The sequence below is a fragment of the Hemiscyllium ocellatum genome, chromosome 21, assembly GCF_020745735.1.
Source record: "Hemiscyllium ocellatum isolate sHemOce1 chromosome 21, sHemOce1.pat.X.cur, whole genome shotgun sequence".
Lineage (NCBI taxonomy): Eukaryota > Metazoa > Chordata > Chondrichthyes > Orectolobiformes > Hemiscylliidae > Hemiscyllium > Hemiscyllium ocellatum.
Window position 1 is genome coordinate 22,956,817 of NC_083421.1, and position 14,008 is coordinate 22,970,824.

A 14,008-nucleotide genomic window follows, 5' to 3' on the forward strand; every position below is an offset into this window, starting at 1 on the left:
GTTGGAGTCATGTACAGGCCTCCAAACAGTAGTCAGGAGCTGGGGCGCAGGATACAACAGGAGATAGAAAAGATGTGTAGGAAAGGCAAAGTTACAGTGATCATGGGGGATTTCAATATGCAGGGGGACTGGGAATATCAGGTTGGTCATGGATTGCAGGAAAAGGAATTTGTGGAACGTCTATGAGATGACTTTTTGGAGCAGCTTATGGTGGAGCCCACGGGGGAACAGGGTTTAGTGTTGAGCAATGAGGCAGACTTGATAAGGGAGCTTAAGGTGTAGGAGCCCTTAGGAGGCAGCGATCATAATATGATTTGCTCTGCAGTTTGAGAGGGAGAAGATAGAATCAGAGAGAACAGTATTACAGCTGAATAAAGACAACTATAGAGGCATGAGGGAGGAGCTGGGTAGGATTGACTGGGATAGGAGCCTATCAGGAAAGACAATAGAACAGCAATGGCAGTAGTTTCTGGGAGACACAGTGGAGATTCACCCTGAGGTAAAAACAAGCATGGTACAGGGAGAATGAGGCAACCATGCCTGACTAGGAAAGTCAGGGATAGCATGAAAGCAAAAGAGAAAGCATATAATGTGACAAAGGGCAGTGAGAAACCAGAGGATTGGGAAGCTTACAACGACCAACAAAATAAATAAGGGGGGAGAAGATTAAATATGAGGATAATCTAGCCAATAATATAAAGGAAGACTGTAAGAGTTTCTTTAGAAATATAAAGGGCATAAGAGAGGCAAAAGTGGACATTGGGCTGATGGAAAATGACACTGGAGAGATAGTAGTGGGGAACAAGGAAATGTCTGAGGAACTGAATAATTACTTCACATCAGTCTTCACGGTGGAAGACACGAGTAATATCTCAAAGATTTAAGCGAGTGAGGGAGCATTGTTGAGTATGGGGGCCATCACTAAGGAGTAGGTGGTGGAAAATCTGAATGGCCTGAAGGTGGATAAATCACCTGAACCAGATGGACCATATCCCAGAGTTCTCAGGGAGATAGCTGAAGAGATAATGGAGGAGTTAGTGGTGATCTTTTAGGAATCACTAGAATCAGGGAGGGTCCCAGAGGACTGGAAAATTGCTAATATGACACCCCTGTTTAAAAAGGGAGTAAGGCAAAAGATGGAAAATTCTAGACCGATTAGCTTAACCTCAGTCGTGGGTAAGATCATGGAATCCATTGTGAAAGATGAGATTTCTGAATACTTGGAAGTAACTGATAAAATAGAGCAAAGTCAGTTTGGTTTCATCAAGGGATGTCATGCCAGATAAATCTGCTAGAATCTTTTGAGGAACGAATGAGCAGGTTAGACCAAAGAGAGCCAATGGATGTTATCTACTTGGACTTCAAGAAGGCTGTTGACAAGGTGCCACACAAAAGGCTGGGGCAAGGGCAAGGGCCCATGGGGTCAGAGGCAATGTGCTAGCATGGATAGATGATTGACTGTCTGGCAGAAAGCAGAGAGTGGGGATAGAAGGGTCCTTCTCAGGATGGCAGTTGGTGACAAGTGGTGTTCCACAAGGCTCAGTGTTGGGACTCAACTTTTCACTTTATACATTAATGATCTAGATGAAGGAACTGAGGTTTGAAGACAATACAGAGATAGGTGGAGGGACAGGTAGCATTGAGGAGGCAGGGAGGCTGCAGAAGGATTTGGACAAGTTAGGGGAATGGGCAAAACAGTGGCAAATGGAGTACAATGTGGGAAAGTGTAGGGTCATGCACTTTGGTGGGAAGAATCGGGGCATGGACTAGGGGAGAAAATTCAGAAGTCTGACGTGTAAAGAGATTTGGACATTCTAGTCTAGGATTCTGTCAAGGTAAACTTGCAGGTTGAGTCAGTAGTTAGGACGGCAAATGCAATGGTGGCATTTAGTTTGAGAGGATTTGAATATAAAAGCAAGGATGTACTTCTGAGGTTCTATAAGGCTCTAGTCAGACCACATTTGGAATATAATGTGCTGTTTTGGCCCCTATATCTAAGGAAGGATGTAATGGGCTTGGAGTGTGTTCACAGGACGTTCACGAGAATGGTCCCAGCAAGAATAAGCTTAACATATGAGGAATGCTTGAGGACTCTGGGTCTACGCTCGACTTAGTTTAGAAGGATGAGGGGTGGATCTAATTGAAACTTACAGAATACTGAATGGCCTGGACAGAGTGGATGTTGGGAAGATGTTTCCATTGGTGGGAGAGACGAAGACCCGGGGGCACAGCCTTAGAGTAAAGGAAGACCCTTTTAGAACGGAGATAAGGAGAAACGTCTTCAGCCAGAGAGTAGGGAATCTATGAATGCATTGCCACAGAAGGCTGTGGAGGCCAGGTCATTGAGTATATTTAAGACTGAGATAGATTGGTTCTTGAGTATCAAGGGGAGCAAGGGTTCAGGGGAGAAAGTAGGAGAAAGGGATTGAGAAACTTATCAGTCACGATCGAATGGTAGCGCAGTCTCAATGGGCTGAATGGCCTAATTTCTGCTCCTATGTCTTGTGGTCTTAACATTAAAAGGGCATTTGGATATGTACATGAACAGGAAGGGTTTGGAGGGATGTGGGCCAGCAGCAGGCAAGTGGGGCTAGTTTAGTTTGGGATTATGTTCAGCATGGACTGGTTGGGCCGAAGGGTCTGTTTCTGTGCTGTGTTACTCAATGATTTTATGACTCTATGTTGTAAAATAGACTTCAGCAATTAAAGACTGTCTGGACTTTTCTATAACAAAAAAACTGAAAAGTTTTCACACCTATGCTGATGGAAATTGAAGTTTGTTCCAATCCTACTGGGAATTGAAAAACAAAGATTTGGAAAAATCTGCAGATTATGAGTTCCATTATTTTAACATGGCAAACGATGTCAAAAGTGAGAAGTAAACCTCAGTTTAAAATCAATGTACTATTTTCATCTTATGATGAGTTACTCTTCGACTTGTCATAAATCTAAATTATGTACTGGTCACGCGAAGGGTTAAATTACACAAACACCAATTTTCTAGAATTGACTGATAAGCCATCTCAAATGTTCAACTGAACCACCAAGAAGGTTCATTTACCTAACTTTGGTTGTTACTTAAGACAAAAGAAACTCACTAGATCTCTTCAATAAATAAGAAAACAAGACTTAATTATTATAAAGAAACTTATATTTTAACAAGTGGCAAAACAAGTAAGCAAACTCATACCATATCCCCTTTAAATCCAAATAGCACACATTGATTCATAACTGGGCAGACAGTTCAGCAGAAATACCATAGGTGAGGAACATAAGCGAAAGGACCACCTTGTGTAGGTCAAGGGTCTAAAGCACAAGAGTGGAAGGAAACGTAGAAACTAGGAGCAGGAGCAGGCCATTCAGCCCTTTGAGTATGCTCCACCATTCCACATGATCGTGTCTGATCCTCTATCTCAGTGTCACATTCCTAGGCTGTCTATACCTCTTGATGCCTTTAATATCGAAATGCTTATCAATCTCTTTATCTAGCTATTCTGGCTCGCTGTGGTAGAGAATTCCATAGGTTGACCACTTTCTGAGTGAAGAAATGTTCGCCCATCTAAATGGCCCACCTGTACCCTGGGATGGTGAACCCTAGTTCTAACCTCCCCGAAAAGATGGAACTCCCTTCCTGAATGAAGTGGCTTCCTCACACTTCTTTGGTTTATGTGATGGTGACATTGTTCGCAGAGTAATAAGATTAGATTAGATTACTTACAGTGTGGAAACAGGCCCTTCGGCCCAACAAGTCCACACCAACCCATACCCCTACATTTACCCCCTACCTAACACTATGGGCAATTTAGCATGGCCAATTCACCTGACCCGCACATCTTTGGACTGTGGGAGGAAACTGGAGCACCCGGAGGAGATCCATGCAGACACAGGGAGAACATGCAAACTCCACACAGTCAGTCGCCTGAGGCAGGAATTGAACCCAGGTCTCTGTTGCTGTGAGGCAGCAGTGCTGGCCACTGTGCCACCGTGCCGCCCTGAATTAAGTTCCTCAATTTGGTAGCTAGTCTTGGTTTGTAGGCTTTCCAGGAATCTGTCCACTGCCCAGTGCTGTGATAAACTGTATCCTGACTACATAAGCTGCTGCTGGTTAGTTTTATTAATACAAAGGCACCTAGTCTCACCACAAAAGTTTCAAATCTAGTTTCTCCAAGAGTTGTATGACCTTGTGTGACCAATTAGTGAACACCTCACAGTTCTACTTTGAACCTTTCATCTGTGAACCAAAGCAACTGGAACCTTCCCTGTAACCCACCAGGATCTAAATTGCCCATTTTCCAGTTTATATCCCAAATAAAATACATGTAGACCTTCCAGAATGTAGAGGATCTGGATCTCGTTCGTGAAAAAGCGATAGCTACCCACAGAAAACTGGAAGCTGTTGAAGAAGTCACAGATGTAGGTAGAACTACATTGGACAAGGGACAGAATGCTTCTGCCAGTATACATGATTAGGAGATGCTGGTGTTGGACTGGGGTGCACAAAGTTAAAAATCACACAACACCAGGTTAGAGTCCAACAGGTTTAACTGGAAGCGCACTAGCTTTCGGAGCGCCGCTCCTTCATCAGGTTGTAGAGGAGGACACAATTCTAAGGCACAGAATTTATAGCCAAAAATTTACAGTGTGATGTAACTGAAATTATATATTGAAAAATACCTTGAATGTCTGTTGAGTCTTTCATCTGTTCGAATACTATGATCGTTTCACTTCTTTCATGTGTAAATCACTAAACCTTTTCTTAAAAGTTGCACTCTCAGGTTAGCTGTAACAATGGGCATTAGCTAGACAATATGTTGAAGGTGTTAGCCCCCTGTGTTCTCTGTCTATGTCATGACGTTTAGGTTGATTCTCATCTATAAAGTGAGAAAACAGAGTTTGCTGCCAGTATAATTCTCTTTCTGCACTTGGCCAGGCCTTTTTAAATTTCAAAAATAAACCTTATTCATAACAGAAATATATATACATACATAGTCACTAAATTAGTTCACTTCTGTACAATAGCTTATGAAGAAAACAAACAAACATTGGAGTTGACTCTATCTGAAAAACAAACCAAAGACACCTCTTGCTTGTATAAGATTATATTTACAGATATTTGAGGCATCAGGAGGGTCCAATTACTGAATGGAGCCCCTTTTAACTTCAGCAGGAAGACCTTACAATAGCAGCTTGGCAGCAGCTGCCCAGGCTTTAGTGTGTCGTCAGCACATAGCTCTAGACCTTGGAATGTGCCAGTCTGTAACACTTGGTTGAGGTTATGTCTAACAAACTTAGTTGACCTTTTTGTTTGAGGAAGTTTACTAATTTAAGGATGACCCCATGGATATTATGTAAATTGCCTATTCAAGACCATTCCACTTAGCAAGCTAACAAAAAGTGAAAGCACATAAAATTGAAGATAACGTATTTACATATTTGAGAGGCTGGTTATGAAGGAGGAGACAGAGAGTAAGGATTGCTGAATATACAATCTTGCAGAACATGACTGGTGGTGTCCCAAGAATCTCTATTGTAGCCACAGCCTGTCACTGTAAGTTTATAAGGAATCAGGAAACCAAAGCTAACAGCAACAAATTGGGTCCACATATGAAACTGTGGCAGATGGATGTAAGTATAAAAATTGGGTCACCCATTTAGTAGCTCAGATAGATTGGTGTATTTTGGAGGTGAGGTAAATGAGATTTTTGCACAGTTCTGGATGCTATGACGGTTTATCTTGCCCATAATCCAGTGTTGTAGCTTCAGAAGGTTTGCTTGGGATTTGTCAGGATGCCAGATCTCACACCTGCCTCCCCTCCTGCACTCCCCACTGAAGGAGGAGATCCATTATCCTAATAGCAGTGATAGAGCTCGGTAAATGGTGGGCCATGAGTTTAAAAATTATGGTTCAATGTGATTCTGCTGAGGGTCCACTGTTGGTATAGTACTGAGATACAGTCCAAATGCAGATCAACGAACATCTCAGGAGATGCTGGAACAGACTCGAGGGGCTGAATGGCCTCTTTTAATCCTTCTTATTCATAAAGAATTTTACAGCCAAGAGCATCGCGTAACCAGGACGGTAACGGCGGACAGCACAGCATCAAATTTGGTCACGGCAAGTTGGTGCAAGCAACAATGTGTAAACAGCCTCATGGTATTATCGCTGGACCGTTAATCCAGGGACCCAGCTAATCTGGGGATCTGGATTTGAATCCTGCCATGGCAACTGATGAAATTTGGAATTCAATATATATCTGGAATTAAGAATCTAATGTTGACTATGAATCAATTGTTGGAAAAACCCATCTGGTCCATTGATGTTATATAAGTGAAGGAAACTGTCATCCTTACCTGGCCTACATGTGACTCCAGACCCACAGCAATATGGTTAATCCTTAGCTGCCCTCTTGGCAATAAATGCTGGCCTAACCAGTGACGCCCTCATCCTGTGAATGAATAAAAACAAACTGCTGAGATCATTTGTTTAGTGACATGAAGTGATTATATGATTACAACAGGTCCCTGCTAAGTTCCTGCTCTATAACTCCAGTCAAATGGGAAATCCATCCGGTGAAATAAAAATTTTCAATGAGACAACAAACCAAGGCTCTGTCTGCTCTCTCAGATGGAGGTAAAAGATTCCACATCCTGACTGGAAAAACACAGGGGAAATTCCACTCGGTGGGCGATATTCATCCCTCAGTTCAGCCAACAGGAAGATGGGCATTATAGAAATGGAGACTGGGACCATGCAGCTGATGTGTCTGAAACTTTCAGCAGGCAATCACCCAAAGACCTGGAACCCTCTGAGAAGGTCTCCAGTTCTGACTTACTGTAGCCGTCATTGGACATTTCCAACTTACTATAGGAGTAGGCTACTTGGTAAACCCACTACTCACTATTGACCCCTCTCACCCTCAACAGCTTCTCAAATATCATGGGCACATGCCCACAATTCCGCAACTTTACACCCCAAACTTGGTATACCCCCCCCCCTCCTAAACTGGCCCTTCCATCCCAGAATGCAACTACCTTCGCCAGATATAACCCTCCATGGATACCACCTTCCAGACCTGGCTAGCCGCTGACCAACCTAAACCCAGTCCACTCCCTCCACCCGACTCCTCCTTGCCTGACCTGATCTGATTTCCACCCACCACAATCTCTCCACCCGAAATCTCACTGGCAGTCCACAATGCCTCCAAAACCCCGTTCCCCCTTCCCCAAACTAACCGGCGAATGCTGATTTGAACACCCCTCCCATCAATCCTAAGTACTTATCCACCTACCTTACCACCTTAAACTTCTACCACCTAGCTCCTGTTGTACTCACCCAACTTGCCAGACCAGGAAAACAAGCAGATGCTGTGTCATGTTAACATGGACCCCTTTTACCTTCAGGGCACACTAGCTGCGACTTCAAGGGCTGAGGCAACACAGTTTGCTCGTTTAATCCCTAGGCTTGAGGAAGTAGAGGTGGAAGCCTTCTTTCTGTTGTTTGAGTGGGCTGCAGTGTCATGAAAGTGGCACATCCAATGTTGGTCCTTACGACTGCAGAGTAAACCTTTAGGGAGAACTCGCAAAGTTTACTCTCACTGGACTGAGGAAAGTGCCATTGACTAGGAGACGGTAGAAAGGAGTGCATTAAGTATAAAGCAGTTGCTGCTGGAGGTGTACCATCCCAAAGCCTGACCAGACTTACCTGGAAATTGTGCCGGTTAAGCAGCTTGTTTTGTTGCGATGAGAACGGGCACTTAATGCAGAAGCTTCTTATGGAAATCGGTGTGAGATCATTCACTTTGAGGAGTTTAAAAATTCCATCTCCTTCTCATTAACAACATACCCAGAGGAACAGAGAGTGACAGTGTCCAGGTAGGTAGCTGACCCACAAACCACTTGTTGCTCCCCACCCCCACCCACTCCCCCGACCTACTGGAGAGGATCAGTGTGGGGAGACGGATAGAAAACTGAGACCCCGTGGGAAAGACGGACATGCTGGCGGCCCTTTTCAGGGCAGAAAGTGTGGTGCTGAGATGAAAGTTGAAGCCATAAAAGTCCTGTTTGTTTTAATGCAATCAGGTAGGGCATGGCCAGGTTAATTGCTGGAGAAAATAAGAATAAGCCAACTGTATTTACCAGGACTCATGCAGCCTGTGCTGAGAACAGGAGTCAGTTATAGAGTCCAGGAAACAGACCCTTCGGTCCAACTCGTTCATGCTGACCAAGTTTCCCAAACTAAACTAATCCCATTCACCTGCATTTGGCCTGTATCCCTCTAAATCTTTCCTATTTCAGGACATGGATAGGTACATGGGACTGGGATATTAAAGCCATTACAGAGACATGGCTACAGGAGGGACAGGACTGACAGTTTAATGTGCCAGGTTACAGGTGCTTTAGGCAGGACAGAGGTGTTGGAAGGAGGGGAGGGGAGAGGGAGTTGCATTTTTAATTAAGGCAAGTATCACAACAGTAGTCAGAGATGAAATAACTAAAGGGTCATCCAGTGAGGCTTTGTGGGTGGAGCTAAGAAATAAGAAGGGGATGGTGACGTTGTTGGGGTAGTATTATAAGCCCCCAACAGCAATTAGAGGAACAAATAAGCAGGGAGATTGAGGAGCTTTGCAGGAGCAATAAGGTTGTCATAGCAGGGGATTTTAATTTTCCTAACATTGACTAGCACTGCCAGAGCAGTAAGGGATGGAATTTATTAGGTACGTTCAGGAAAGTTTCCTCAAGAAGTATACAGAGGGTCCTACTTGGGAAGGGACAAAACTCGGCCGACTCTTGGGAAATAGGACAGGACAGGTGACTGAGGTGACAGTGGGGAAGCACTTTGAGACTAGTGACCGAAGTTCTATTAATTTTAAAACAGTTATGGAGAGGGACAAACTGGTCCGCAGGTTCAAGTTCTAAACTGGGGCAAGGCGAATTTTGATGGAATTAGACAGGAGCTTGCAGGGGGTGATTGGAATAGTTTGCTTGCAGGCAAAGGGACCTCTGGCAAGTGGCAGGCCTTTGAAAGTGAGATCACGAGAGTTCGAGGTCTCTATGTTCCTGTGAGGGTGAAGGGCAAGGTTCGCAGGAAGAGGGAACCTTGGATGACAAGAGATATTGAGGCTTTGACCAGAAAAAAGAAGGAGGTATTGCTCAGGTACAGGCAGCTAGGATCAAGGGAATCCCTGGAGGTATATAGGGACACAGGAGTTTACTGAAGAAGGAAATCAGGAGGGTGAAAAGGTGGCACAAGATAGCCTTGGCTGAGAAGATTAAGGTGATTCCAAAGAGGTTCTTTAAGTATATTAAAGGAAAAAGAATAACTAGAGAGAGAATAGAACCCCTGAAGGACCAAAGTGGACATGTATGTGTGGAACCGCAGGAGAGGCCAAGGTTCTCAATGAATAGTTCTCCTCTGTGTTTATCATGAAGAAAGACATGAAGACTTGAAGACATGGGAACTTGGGGACGTTAGTGGTGATATCTTGGGGACAGTCCATTTCATAGTAGAGGAGGTGTTGGATGTATTAGAATGTATGAAAGTGGACAAATCTTCTGGTCCTGACCAGGTATATCCAAGAACCCTGCAAGAGGGTAGAGAAGAAATTGTGGGAGTCATGGCTGAAATTTTTTATATCGTCTTTGGCCATGGGTAAGATCCCAGAAGACTGGAGGGTAGCGAATGTTTGCCCTTATTCAAGAAGGGCTGTTAAGAGCTGGGAACTATAGACCAGTAAGCTTAACATCCATGGTAGGTAAGTTATTTGAGAAGATTCTGAGACATAAGATATATATACATTTGGAAAGATAGGGTTTGATTAGGAGTGGCCAGCATGGCTTTGTGAGTGTGAGGTCATGCCTCACAGATTTGTTTGATGAAGTGATGAGGGCAGGGTGTTAGGCAGTATCATGGACAGAACAAAGAACAAAGAAAATTTACGACACAGGAACAGGCCCTTCGGCTCTCCAAGCCTGTGCTGATCCAAATCCACTGTCTAAACCTATCGCCCAATTCCTAAGGATCACTACCCCGCTGCTCCCCACCTACTCATGCATCTATCGAGATGCACCTTAAATGAATCTACCATGCCTGCCTCTACTACTTCTGCTGACAACGCATTCCAGGCACCTCCCACCCTCTGTGTAAAGTACTTGCCGCGTATATCCCCTTTAAACTTTTCACCTCTCACTTTGAACACGTGACCTCTTGTTATTGAATCCCTGACCCTGGAAAAAAGCTCATCTCTATCCACCCTGTCTATACCCTTTATGATTTTGTAGACCTCGATCAGGTTCCCCCCCCCCAGTCTCCTTTTTTTCTAATGAAAATAATCTTAACCAACGCAACCTCAGCATTCAACAAAAGGCAACATCCTCGTAAACCTTCTCTGCACCATCTTCAAAGCATCCACGTCCTTTTGGTAATGTGGTGACCAGAACTGTACACAGTATTCTAAATGCGGCCAAACCAAAGTCTGGTACAATTTTAACTTGACCTACCAACTCTTATACTCAATACCGCATCCGATGAAGGCAAGCATACTATATGTCTTCTTGACTACTCTATCCACCTGTGCAGCCATCTTCAGTGTACAATGGACCTGAACTCCCAGATCTCTCTTCTCAACAATGTTTCCCAAGGCTCTTCCATTTACAGTAGAGTTGGCTCTAGAATTAGACTTTCCAAAATGCATCACCTCACATTCGCCTGGATTGAACTCCACCTGCCACTTCTCCACCCAACTCTCCAGTCTATCTATATTCTCCTGTATTCTTTGACAGTCCCCTATTCTTTCTGCTACTCCACCAATCTCCATGTCATCTGTAAACTTACTGATCAGACCAATTATGTCTCTTCCAGATCATTTATGTATATTACAAACAACAGTGGCCCCAGCACTGATCCCTGTGGAACACCACTGGTCATCTTTCTTCATTCCGAGAAATACCCTTCAACTATTACTCTGCTGCTCAACCTGTTCTTTATCCACCAAGCCAGAACACCCTGCACACCATGTGACTTCACTTTCTCTATTAGTCTACCCTGGGGAAACCTTATCAAATACCTTACTAAAGTCCATGTATATGACATCAACAGCCCTTCCTTCATCTATCAACTTGGTCACTTCCTCAAAGCACTCTATTAAGTTGGTAAGGCACGATCTAACCCACACAAAACCATGTTGAGGGAGGTTATCAAAAATTGCAGCAGGATTTTGATCAGCTGGCCAAGTAGGTCTGGAAATGGCAAATGGAGTTTAATGTGGATAAGTGTGAGGCCTTGCATTTTGGAAAGTCAAGTGAAGGTAGGAGTTTCATAGTAAATGGGAGGGCCTTAAGGAGTGTAGTGGAACAGAGGGACCTTGGAGTTCAGGTGCGCGATTTTATGAAAGTGGAACCACAGGGAGACAGGGCAGTGAAGAAGGCTTTTCGCACACTGGCCATCAGTTAGGGTATTGAGTACAGAAGTTGGGAAATTATGTTGCAGTTGTACAGGACGTTGGTGAAGCCGCACTTGGAGTGTTGCGTTCAGTTTTGGTCACCTTGCTGTAGGAAGGATGTTATTAAACTGGAAAGAGTGCAGAAGAAATTTACAAGGATATTGCCTGGCTGCAAAGGTCTGACTAAAAGGGAGAGGTTGGACAAGCTCGGACCTTTTTTTTCTTTAGGAGACTGAGGGGAGATATTATAGAGGTGAATAAGATCATGAGAGGCATGGGGAGGGTGAATGCTCTCAGTGTTTTTCTCAGGGTTGGGAATCAAAGACTAAAGGGCATCAGTTTAAGGTTAGAGGGGAAACAATAAAAGGGAACCTGAGGGACAACCTTTTTATGGAGAGGATGGTACGCATATGGAATGAGCTGCCAGCGGAAATGTTTGAGGCGGGTACATTAACAACAGTTAAAAAGCATTTGGATAATTACATGGATAGGAAAGGACTAGAAGGATATGGGCCAAGTTGTAGGGAAATGGGGTTAGCCTGGATGGACATTTTGGATGGCATGGACCAGTTTGGGCCAAAGAACCTGTCTCTGTGCTGTCGGACTCTGTGGCTCTATGACTCTCTACCTGTCCAAATGTCTTTTAAATGTTGTAATTGTACTTATATCTACCACCTCCTCTGGCAGTTCATTCCATACATGAACCACACGCCGTGTGAAACAAATTGCCCTTAGGTTACTTCTAAATGTTTTTCCTCTCACCTTAAAAATTCGCTCCTGAGTTTTGAACTCCCATACCATAGGGGGGAAAAGAACCTTTGCTGTACACTCTATTCAGGCACCTCATGATTTTCTAAACCTCTACAAGGTCACCCCTCACCCTTCTATGCTCCAGTTAAAAAAGTCTTGGCCTATCCAGCCTCAAACCCTCCAATCCGGTAAATCCTTCTGAATCCTCTCCAGTTTAATAATACCCTTACTGTGGCAGGGTGACCAGAACTATGCACAGCACTGGTATAAAAGTGGCCTCACCAATGCCCTGCACAACCTCTACATAATGTCTCAATTCCTATACTCAATGATAAACAAAAACAGAAGTTGCTGGAAAAGTTGAGCAGTCTGAAGAGAAATCAGAGTTAACGTTTCTGGTCCGGTGACCCTTCCTCATAACTGGCCTGTGCAATGGTCTGAGCAATGAAGACAAATGTGCCAAACACCTTCTAAACCATCCTGTTTGCCTGTGATGCAAATTTCAAAGAACTATGTATCTGAACTCCTAGGTCTGTCTGTTCGGCAACACTCCCCAGGGCCTTCCCACTTCAGGGAGCAAGGTGGAGGGCATGGCCTTATCTACATCAATGGAGCTATGGTGGAGATGATCAAGAGCATCAAGTTCCTAGGAGTGATGATCACCAACTATCTGTCCTGGTCCACCCATGCTAATGGGACAGTCAAGAAAACTCTACTTCCTCAGGAGGCTAAGGAACTTTTGCATATCCATAAAGACTTTTACCAAGGATGTAGGTTTGCTCACTGAGCTGGTAGATTCTCCTGCTCTTTGGATGCTCCCTGACCTGCTGCGCTTTTCCAGCAACACATTTTCAGCTATGGTAATTGCTCTGCCCAGGACCATAAAAAGCTACAGAGAGCTGTGAACACAGCCCAGTGCATCATGTAAGCCAACCTTCCATCCATTGACTCCATCTATGCTTCCTGCTGTCTTGGAAAGGCAGCTAACATCTTCAAAGACCCCTGCCACCCTGGTTATAATCTCTGCCAACCTCTTCTAGTGGGCAGAAGATACAAAAGCTTAAGCACGCATTCCAGCAGAGTCAAGAATAGCCGTTATCAGACTCCTGAATGGATCTCTCAAATTTTAGATTTAATGTTGACTTTGCACTTTGTGCACCTTCTCTGCAGTATTCCTCACCCTGTTCTATTACCCTAATGTCTGTTGTATGGTATGATCTTTCTGTGCTGCACACAAAGCAAAACTTTTCGCTTTACCTAGGTACATGTGACAATAATAAATCAAATCAAGTCATTAATTATATGAATCCCGCTCTTGTTCATTTTGCAAAAATACAATACATTGCATTTATCAGAGTTAAACTCCATCTGCTGCTGGGAATCCCTGATACACCCCTGCTGAGAGTGTGGATGAGGTTTAACCCATGGCTGAGACTTACTGGGGGATTTTGTGCCTACAAGATGGTTGGCCACATTTGCCCGGGATGAGGCGAGCAAGCCTGTGGTGATGCTGAGGGATGCTGGGGCCAGCCAAACTCTCCTGCTGTTGCCTGACCGTTCCAGCAGAGGGTGCAGTGAGTGCCAAGGGCTCACAAAAGGGATGGAAACCCGGTCCATGCCTATTCCCCTTTTCCAGGTACATCTGGAGTGTGACCTTGTGTTGGGACCAGCGACTGTGGGCTGCTTGGGGATGGGATTGATCTGATCCTCAGCAATGAGCTGGTGGAATCTTGTGAAAGCATTCCCCGGTGATATCCGAGGAGACTCCTAGGGTCTGGCGCTACTCAGGGAGACCGAATCTCTGCAGGAGAAGACAGTTG